General features: G+C 47.2%; 1 long non-coding RNA gene across 1 annotated transcript; it reads left to right on the forward strand.

The window, feature by feature from the left end:
- Positions 1 to 9,132: 9,132 nt before the first annotated feature.
- On the forward strand, positions 9,133 to 10,298 carry LOC119362683. Its single transcript, XR_005173600.1, has 2 exons — positions 9,133 to 9,803; positions 9,918 to 10,298. It is a non-coding gene; the product is annotated as an uncharacterized LOC119362683 (long non-coding RNA).
- The last annotated feature ends 726 nt before the right edge of the window (positions 10,299 to 11,024 follow it).

Raw genomic sequence — 11,024 nt, forward strand, 5'->3', positions numbered from 1 at the left:
AGGTTGTGCATTGGAGAAGTGGGAGTCGACCTTGAACTTTGCGTTCATGCCCATGGACACGATGTACATCTTCTCATCGAAGTTTCTTTTAAAATCAATTATTCCCTTGGTATAAGTTCATCTTATATCTGAGATCTGGCCTTTTTGCAATCGTGGTTCTGACCATGTTCTCCTTTAAATATCATGTCCTGTGCAAGTTTAAGCACTTGTCTTCTATAGAGCAATACCCCAGTTCAACTTCTAGTTTGATCTGTCGTCGAGTATTACCACCTGGTATCTCGAGATTATCTTGGAACTGCATAATTTCTTATGAGTTCTTCATCAAGTACTACATACTCACCGATTACAATTTTTCATGGGCTCGGAGTTATTGAACACTCAAAGACACCGATAACTGAACCGAGTCCACTCTACGGTTCAACAACTCTTCAGTAAGCTTCTATAAGTACGAGTTTGTACCCGATCACGCCATTCCTAGCCTGTTTGGCTATATCATTGACGTGACGATTCTAACGGTGCTACCTGGTCCTTATTCTCGGAGCACCAATTTTCGACGATGAACAAACCTTACGTCGATTTTTTTTCCTCGTCATACCCTTTCACCTTAAACAACAAGCTTGAGTTCGAGTTTGTGTCGTAACTGTGGTTCCAATAACCTCTTGCTTCATCATTCCTTTGACTTGATGTCGTCGCTGATTGACTACATCTGCATGAAATCTCTCGACAATTGTGTCGTGATCACCATCAACCTTATGAGCTCTTCCAGGAGTTCAATTGAATTCATGATGGGTAATACCATCCTTGCCCCTCGATGATTCCTGTTCTCATCGACCACTTTATTGCCTTCCGTTCAACACAACTTGTTCGCGTTTTGTGTAAACCTTGAGATCACTGCTACCCAGCAGTTGATCTTCCTTACCTCGGAAGTATTACCATCACTTTTTGTCAAGAATGTGGTGAGAATTTCACCACCTCTTAATAATTCTTGATATCTTAATACTTCTTGCCATCTTCGTTCATTCCTTGGTCCCCGTATTGTTTTCAACCGGAATACCGACAATGGAGCTATGACGTGTGAATTCAAAACTTCTAGCAACCCTATTGCTTTGAAGTGAATGGGCGATAGTTCATTCTAAGTCCTTCGCTAATTGAATCACCATTCTAACATTGGTCGTGCAACCCAACCCGTACTTCGGGCGCACCCTTCAACCAATGTTTAATTGTGTATGTTTTCCTCGAGCATACTTCCTTATATCAGTTGATCTGACAAATGTTATCTCCTTGTTCACTTAATGGTGGAAATCCATCTTTTGGGAATCTCGGTGAATTGCCGTTGAGTCCACCAGACACCTCCTTGTCCTCTCCCTGGTTTAATGGTGAACTATTGCTTCAGAAACCCGCTCCCATAGTTCATTTCCTGAGAAGCTTGCAATGCCATTTCAACGATTTGTGTTGCGCCTTTTCTTCTCGGACATCCTGAGTCTCAGGTATCCTGACACCAATCGGATCTGAATCTCGGTCAGATATGATGGTTGGGACAACTTTCCAAGAGTTATGACGTTGATCCTTTGATGACCTGGTAACATGATGTCATGCCTAGCACCCCCCGGCTGGAGGACCTATCATTATAGATTCCTTTTCAGCAAGGTTATCCATTCATCCATGAGGAAATTGTAAGACTTATTCTACAAGTTATTCTTGATGGATCCTTCGTGTTTCCAAAGTCTGATCTTCACCTGAAGACCATGTCACTGCTATCTCGAAGCATGTCAATGGTATTCCGATTTTCAACAGGCACGTTTGAAGCACGATGCTATATTTTAATTATCAATTATCCTAACACCGTTGTATGAGTAATATCATGAGATTCCTCCCCCCTTACCTAAATGGTTTTCTACTTTATATCCTGTCATGGATATCTTGCTCTGCTTGTCCTTGGGAAGGATATACCCTCGAAATATGTGTTTAAACATATTTTCCTTTCCATTGTTCTGTTTAATCTGATGATCATATTTCCTTCCATTTGTTTGTTTAAACCTTTTCTATGATCTATATGATATAAGCAGTAATAATCCACTGCTTGTGCAAACACCTCGATGTACAACTCTGTCAGTAAGACCTTGTTACTATTGATGATGACATTCCGGTAACCACCGATGGACGGGAACCTTGCCTATTGGTCCACCTCGTTTCAACGAGCAGGAAAATGGTTCTCTTCGTCCCTCGCCCTTGGTACCAACGTTGTTGCCGACATAGCTGACATGGTACTCCCTGACATGCCTTGCTATCATGACCGTGCAAGATGTCACTGCTCCTATTATATAAAAAAAAGAACCACATGGTGGGCCCATAACCCACAGTTTCACAGGATCGAAACCTGACTCTCCTATACACCCTGTTGCCAAAGTTATTCCTATAGCTTGACTTCGTATGTAATTTGCGAGCCACCTTCCTAGTGATCAATTCTGGTATCGGACACAATACTTATTCCCGTTGCTCTGAACCCCATTCACACTCTGTTTCAGGCAATGAACGATTGCCTATCCGCTTGAAACTTCTTATTGCACCGTCTTACTTTGCTGTCGATGTGTTTCATTTGTTCAACTCGAGAGATACTCATATGTTCATACTTGGGAAACCCCCAGAAGATTTTCCCTTGTAACATCCTATCGTTGTAGAGCTGCCCCTTACCTATTCATAAGTACGATGGAGATCCCGAAGAAAGGATGACAAATTGATCATGGTGACTTGAAGCAGTGAAATGAAGACATCAACGAAAGGGATCAACCTCTTCGAAAGGGAAGCCAAGACCGAGAAGACTCGTTAGGTTTTTCGCTACCAACACCTTCGCCCCTTATTCCACCTCTTAAATCTCGGGACGAGATTTCTTGTAGTGGAGGAGAATTGTGACGCCTGGATAGTTACGCCACAGTAACCCTCCGCTAATGATGCCACATCACCTCGAGTACTGTGGCTAATCTCGCATTAGTTCGAAACCGATTTTAATTCAATTTAAAAATCAGGCAAACAACAAAAGTTTTCAAAGACTAAAACTAAAATGTTCGGGTTGTGCCAAATAATGCATAGGTAATTATGTTGGTCAAACCACACCTTTATAAAATGTTTAAACACTCTAAAAGGAATAAAATAGCAGCATTAATAATTATATAAATGCTTTTAAAATGACAAACAATTTCAAAACTATTTTATTTCAGTGCAAGTTGTTTGTGGCTGTGGTATAAATTGTAACATCTATTTTGGGTGCCACTTTAGTATTTTTACAAAAACTAAAAATAAAAGAGAACAAAAAAGAAAGAAACAACAGGAAAATACAATACAAAAAAAAAGAGAGAAAGGCCTCCCTGGCCAACTGGGCCAGACGGCCCAACTGGCCGACCCACCTGAGTACAATACCAGCCCACTCCCACTTATCCCCTTCCCCTCGCTACAGGGACGATGGAGGGGTGTGGCAGCCATCCATGGCGCCAGGGACATGCGTGGCGGCCATCCCCGACCTCCCCGACGCCTATAAGCCACCCCCGCGTCACCGGCGCCCAACCCTAGTTTTGCTCGCCCCCATCTCCCTCTGCCTCCCTCCTCAGATCCCCCTCCTTCTTGATCTCCGCCATGGACGCGTCGTCGGTGTAGCCGTCGCCGATGGCCTCCTCGCTGCCAGACACCACGCCAGGGGCACCGTCTTCGTCGCCTACTTCGACTACATGGGCGAGATCGAGCCGGAAGCCACCGGGACACCCGCTGCTTCCCCGTCCTCAACCTCCATCCGTCTCGGTCGCCGCCGCCGTCGCCAACACCGGCCACCTCTGCTGCTCCTAAGCCACTCAACGGGCCTCCTTGTGCCTGCTCGGTGAGCACATCCTCTTCCCTCCCATTCTTGCGCCGTAGGCCGCCGTCCCCGAGCTCGTCCGAGCTGCCGCGTACGCGTACGTGCGTGCGTGCTGTGGCTGCTTCTATGCACGCGCGCCGGCCTCGCCGTGGTCTAGTGCTACTTCGCCTGCTACTGCTCCAGCGCCGCCCCGTACGGCGCTCGCCGACCCGCCACACGCGCGTCACCACGCCCGCACGCACCAGCCCTGCCCTTGATCGTGCCCGTAGTCGCCGCGACCGTGCCGCCTGCGCCCAACGCCCCTGGCCTCTGCTGCTGCTCACGCCGCGGCATGCTGCTCGCCTGAGCTCCTGCGCCCGCCCACCACACGCACCGCACGCACCAGGCGCCCGTGCTGCTCGCTGCAGCTCTGCCTGCTGCTATGCTACACGGGTACAGTAACATTCAGTTACTGTAGCTAGTGCTAGCTTTTCTAATTTGACATTATCTGACCCTCTGTACAGCCTCTAAACAACGTCTAACCAGCGGTTAACATGGGTAAAAATAATATGAGTAGAAAGCATACATGACAAACTCCATTTTATCCCACTGGACCAAATCCTTTTGATGTATGATTTAATTCCTACAAAAATCACAAATTCCAATGTTCTGTTAATAGAAAGCTGAAAACAGCTTTAATTTCATAGCTACTTTAGATCTGTTAATGATCAATCAAATGGACTCTAACAGAGTTGAAAGTGCTACTATCTTATAGACCACAGAAAAATGCTGCATATTGATATAAGGCACAAAATCATAGGAGTTATAGATCAATAGTTGTAGTGTTTTGGAAACAGCCAAGTAATGTTTAAAACTGTCGAATTCTCAGACTTAGCAAAATTTCAGGGTTTTCCGAATATTGTTTTAATCTTCAAAAAAACATATAAAATAATCCGTAGCTCGGATGAAAAAGTTTTATACATGAAAGTTACTCAGAACGACGAGACGAATCCGGTTACACCCTCCGTTCGTCCGCCACACACTCCTAGCATAGCGAACACACAACTTTTCCCCTCCGGTTCATCTGCCCGAAAACGCGAAACACCGGGAATACTTTCCCGGATGTTTCCCCCCTTCGCCGGTACCACCTAGTATCACGTTAGGTCACTCGACCGCGTATTGCCATGTTACGCTTTGTGATGCTTTGATAGCTCTGTTATTTATTGTGTTCCCCTCCGTTACTTCTTTCCGGTAGACCCCGAGACTGCCGGCGACCCCAGTTCGACTACGGTGTTGACGATCCCTCCTTGCCAGAGCAACCAGGCAAGCCCCCCCCTTTGATCACCAGATATCGCCTATTCTTCTCTATACTGCTTGCATTAGAGTAGTGTAGCATGTTACTATTCGGTTACTCCTATTTTGTTGCATAGCCTGTCATTGTTGCTACAGTCATTGATACCTTACCCGCAATCCTAAATGCTTAGTATAGGATGCTAGTTTATCATCATTGGCCCTACATTCTTGTCAGTCTGCCTCGCTATACTATTGGGCCGTGATCACTCGGGAGGTGATCACGGGTATATACTTTACATACATACATACTATACAGATGGTGACTAAAGTCGGGTCAGCTCGATGAGTACCCGCAAGTGATTCTGATGAGGGGGCTGAAAGAACAGGTGGCTCCATCCCGGTAGAGGTGGGCCTGGGTTCCCGACGGCCCTCGACTGTTACTTTGTGGCGGAGCGACAGGGCAGGTTGAGACCACCTAGGAGACAGGTGGGCCTGGCCTTGTTCGGCATTTGCGGATACTTAACACGCTTAACGAGATCTTGGTATTTTATCTGAGTCTGGCTACTGGCCTATACGCACTAACCATCTACGCGGGAGTAGTTATGGGTATCCCGGCGTCGTGGTATCAGCCGAAGCACTTCAGACGTCAGCGACGGAGCGGCGCGCGCCGGATTGGAACGTAAGCCTGCTCTTGTATTAAGGGGGCTAGTTCTGCTTCCGGCCGCCCTCGCAACGTGCAGGTGTGCTATGGGCGATGGGCCCAGACCCCTGTGCGCTTAGGTTTAGACCGGCGTGCTGGCCTCTCTGTTTTGCCTAGGTGGGGCTGCGACGTGTTGATCTTCCGAGGCCGGGCATGACCCAGGAAAGTGTGTCCGGCCAAATGGGATCGAGCGTGTTGGGCTATGTGGTGCACCCCTGCAGGGAAGTTAATCTATTCGAATAGCCGTGATCTTCGGTAACAGGACGACTTGGAGTTGTACCTTGACCTTATGACAACTAGAACCGGATACTTAATAAAACACACCCTTACAAGTTCCACAGACAACCCGGTGATCGCTTTTCCCCAGGGCAACAAGGGGAGGATCGCCGGGTAGGATTATGCTATGCAATGCTACTGGAGATGCTACTTGGAGATGCTACTTGGAGATGCTACTTGGGGGACTTCAATCTACTCTCTTCTACATGCTGCAAGACGGAGGCTGCCAGAAGCGTAGTCTTCGACAGGATTAGCTATCCCCCTCTTATTCTGGCATTCTGCAGTTCAGTCCACTGATATGGCCTCCTTACACATATACCCATGCATATGTAGTGTAGCTCCTTGCTTGCGAGTACTTTGGATGAGTACTCACGGTTGCTTTTCTCCCTCTTTTCCCCCTTTCCCTTCTACCTGGTTGTCGCAACCAGATGCTGGAGCCCTAGAGCCAGACGCCACCGTCGATGATGATTCCTACTACACTGGAGGTGCCTACTACTACGTGATGCCCGCTGACGACGACCAGGAGTAGTTAGGAGGATCCCAGGCAGGAGGCCTGCGCCTCTTTCGTTCTGTGTCCCAGTTTGTGCTAGCCTTCTTAAGGCAGACTTGTTTAACTTATGTCTGTACTCAGATATTGTTGCTTTCGCTGACTCGTCTATGATCGAGCACTTGTATTCGAGCCCTCGAGGCCCCTGGCTTGTATTATGATGCTTGTATGACTTATTTTATTTGTAGAGTTGTGTTGTGATATCTTCCCGTGAGTCCCTGATCTTGATCGTACACATTTGCGTGCATGATTAGTGTACGATTGAATCGGGGGCGTCACACGCCGACACCCCCCGCCCATCGAATCCCTCCTCCCGGTCCCATTTCCTTCCACTCCGCCCTTTCTCCCCCTTACTTTGCATCTGCACCCTCCACCTCTGCCATCGCTATTGTTCGTCTCCGGCCGCCACAGAGGCATTGCCGGACGTTCGCACCTAGCACCGACGTGCCCGCTCACCGTTCCGACGGAGTTCCGTTCGTACCTGGTACACTCCGCCCCCTTCGGACGATCTCCATAGCGGACACCACGCCCAACAGATGTTCGGTCAAATGTCATTGAGCTTATTTTCAAATGCTATGTCGTGTTTTTAGAGTACGAAGGATGGTGAGCTACTCGATCATGGAGGATGATTTGTTGTGCGATGCATGGTTGGCTGTATCCGCGAATTTCATAGCAGGGCCAGAGGGCCGCCCTTCTGGGAGGAAGCGCATGAAAATTTTCATGCAGGAAAGCACATTAATCCCTACGACATGTACATCATTCAGCGACACAACGTGAGGTCGTTGTCGTATCACTGGCGCGCTATCCAGGTCAGCGTCATCAAGTTTTGCAACTTGGTTAGTCAGCTCGAGGCAAGATGGCCATTGCACGCGGACATGGAGGAGATAGTAAGTTTTACTTCCTCTTGCTCAACTTATTGATTGATTCATTCACTCAATGTTGATTTACATATTATATGTAGTCCGCACGCGCCGCAGTGGTGTACCACAGGTCAGATGGACGACCATTTACGTGCACACACCGTTGGACGAAGCTGAAGGAGAAGTATGTGTGGGAGGACATGGTCCGTTCATGAAAAACTTGTTGGTCATCCGGGATCTAGTCGAATTTGAGATCTTGTTGTAATAGACTTAATTTGCATGCTATATGTGGATGATTTGTGTTATTCTATTCGAACTTTGATGAACATCGACCGATTTTACTTTAATTTCGTTTAGTTTGTTAAAATGTAGTTTGAAATGTATGCAGCCATTGCTGCCCCCGCATTCGTGTCCGTGGACTGATCTCCTTGTCCACAAATGGATGCGGGAGATTTTTTGCGGGTCTCCGTTGAAGATGCCCTAAGGCTAGTCATAATGGGAGTAACTTAGCAAGTAACATAATACACCTCAAGAAAACTTTGCTTATGTGGCATGTAGTTAATGAGGACAGAAGTGTTTGGAGTAACATAACATAACGCACCCCAAGGTAAAATGAATCTACTCTTGATACATTCGTATTTAGACAAATTTAAGACAAGAATTTTGAGACGGAGAGAATACATCTTAATAAATGATGGCTTACATAATACTCCTGGTATAACTAACCTTATGCATATAGTATAATTTATTGAAATTTGGAGTGCCACGTGCATCTTGAGACGATCAATGCCCGAAACACGTGCAAAACATCATTGAGCTGCAAAAGTAATAATAATTAAAAACAGCAGCGCACGTTTGGTGGGAGCCCTGGGGGGAGGCTCCGCTGCAGAGCTCCAGTCCCCAGAAGATCCCACCATGGTTCGAGCAAGCCAAGACATTGACTCCGATTTTTTTTTTCGGCATCAAATTTGACCCCGATTTGCGCATGTGTCGTGGAGTATGGGAGTATATTATCACAGCTGTGGACGTGAGTGACACCTAAAAAAGATCGTCTCGATTAGATTGGATCGGACGGTCGTCTTCCCCCGGGAATGTGGCGCGATCGGGCTCGCCGTCCCTCCACCGCCTGACACACGTGAAGCGGCGGCGGCTTTGATATTCGCCGTACGTGAGCGTCGACGATGGCGACTCGTGTGGGCGACGGTTTCGTCCGCGTCCAAGGCTCCAAGCTGTGACGCAGCGGCAGCTAGGAGAAGGGTCTGATGGGTCCTGGTCTGACGGCGACGGCGATGTCCCAAAGGAGGCGACGGCGACGTCTACGTGGAGCTCCTCTCGACAGGTCGTTTTCCGGGGGACAAGTCGAGGACGCACGTGCACGTTATGCTTGGAGATTCGCGTCTGGCAGATCACACGTTCAGTTTGCAGACGGGTCCTGATCTTAATCTGCCGTGGGTTGCAGGTAAGGTCAGTGGCCGACCCGTCCGGATTTAATACATGGTCAACATTATTTATATATACATTTGACATTTTAAATGCTTGATTATCATTTTTTAAATATAGGTTTAACATTTGTTGAAGATAATACAATATTATCATTTTTAATACTCCCTCCGTCCCGAAAACATGTCGCGAGGGCAGTTTTGCAAAAAACCCCTCCACTTTCTCCCAACCAAACCCGCGCTCCTTCGTCGTCCTCCTCCGACAGAAGCCGCAGCTACGCTGCTCCACGCCGCCGCAGCTGCGCTGCTCCCTGCCGCTGCAGCTGCCCTGCTCTCCGCCAACGCAGCTCCCTGCTACCCCGCCGCAGCTGCCTCCTGCTTCCCCGCCGCAGCTGCCGCTTGCCTGCCTCCCCAAGCTCCCCCCTTCCTCAAAAAAACTTCGATTTCCCCAGCTACCAGCGCGCTCTGCTCCAGCTGCGTCGGAACCGGCGTCGGCGAGCCCGGAGGCACTGGATCCGGACCACCACCAACAACCTAAAGGCCGACGAGGCCGACGAGCCCGATGACGACAGGAGATGCAGCAAGCTAAACGCCGACGAGCCCGACGACGCCGGCAAGCTAAAGGCCGTCGATTTGCGAGCATGGAAGACGACGACGACAGCTCCACAAGGAATACGATCGCGGCGGCGTCTTCTTCGCTGTTTCTCTGGTGGAAGACCCGTGCCTGCGACACCACGGCTGGGCTGTCCAGTGGGTCGCGCCTGCTCACTTGGCAGCAGCAGTGGCGACTGAACCTCTCTTCTACTGCAGCGGTTTTCTCCACTACTGCACATCATCTCCAAGTCCTATAGCAGATCATCTCCAGGTCTGAACCTCTCTTCGCTGTTTACTGAATTTACTGAATGTGAGATGGTTCAGACCTAGTTCTACTAGTATTAGTTCCACTGCACAGTTAACTGAATAATTTTGCAAGCACTAGTTCTACTGGTACTCCAAGAAGACTATGCCTAGCTGGAATTTGTGCTGTGGAAGGCTGAAGGTTGTTGGCAATGAAAAGTTCAGTTATCCTATGATGCAGTTTTGTCCCATGGTTGTTATTTGTTTCTCTTGGCCCCTGGTAATTACTCTTGGCCCCTGGTACTCCAAGAAGACTATGCAGTTATCCTAGTTATTTGTTTCTCTTGGCCTCATAAGTAGATGATTCAAAAACATCACTGATTGGATTGAAGAATGGATGCTGTAATTAAATTTGTCCCTTGGATCTGGTGATTTGGTTCTGCTCTGTTTATTTTGTTTGTGTTGCCCTGAGATTCAGTTATATTCTGGTGGCAAAGGAAAGTTCAGTTATCTTCTGATGCAATTTTGTCCCCTGCTGTCATTTGTTTTTGTTGATCCCTGCTAATTTTGTCCCTAACTGAACAATATCTCTGTTTATTTTGTTTGTGTTGCCCTGAGTACATGATTGATAAACTCACATGACTTAGATGATTGGAAATTGAAAAACAAGATATGGTGATTCTGTTCTGCTCTGTTGTTGTGTTTGTGTTGTTGTAAGATATGGTAATTCTTGTTCATACTTTACCAGCCATGCTTGGATTTGGGTCTCATGTACTCCTGCTATTTATGTCTAGCAACATGCACTAAGTTTTGATGAGTTAGGTAGAAGCCAGTGAGAACAAAAATAAGGACACCTGCACAACAAGCCAAGAAAAAATAAGAACACCTGGTATTGATAGCATAGCAGTGGCAAGTGGGTAAGAAAATAGCAAACCTTGATATCACTAGCACAACATTGAAGTCTGATTTATTCACAATCATTCCCTGGTGATATTTTGATCTTGACACTCGAATTAGTCTAAGAGAACAAACATATTAACTCCCAAAAGGTGAGTGACAGCCATAGAAACTCAAGTGAAAAATATTTAGAAGCCTAAGAGAACAAACATAAGAATACCTGCATAGAGAAGCAAAATAGAGTGAATACACAACAGATTCATGTGTTTTTTTTTCAGGAACAGGAACAGAAACATATTAACTCCCAAAAGGGATTTGTTTTTAACTGAACTCAATAGGAATTGACTGATAA

Source organism: Triticum dicoccoides, chromosome 2B (assembly GCF_002162155.2).
Source record: "Triticum dicoccoides isolate Atlit2015 ecotype Zavitan chromosome 2B, WEW_v2.0, whole genome shotgun sequence".
Classification (NCBI taxonomy): domain Eukaryota; kingdom Viridiplantae; phylum Streptophyta; class Magnoliopsida; order Poales; family Poaceae; genus Triticum; species Triticum dicoccoides.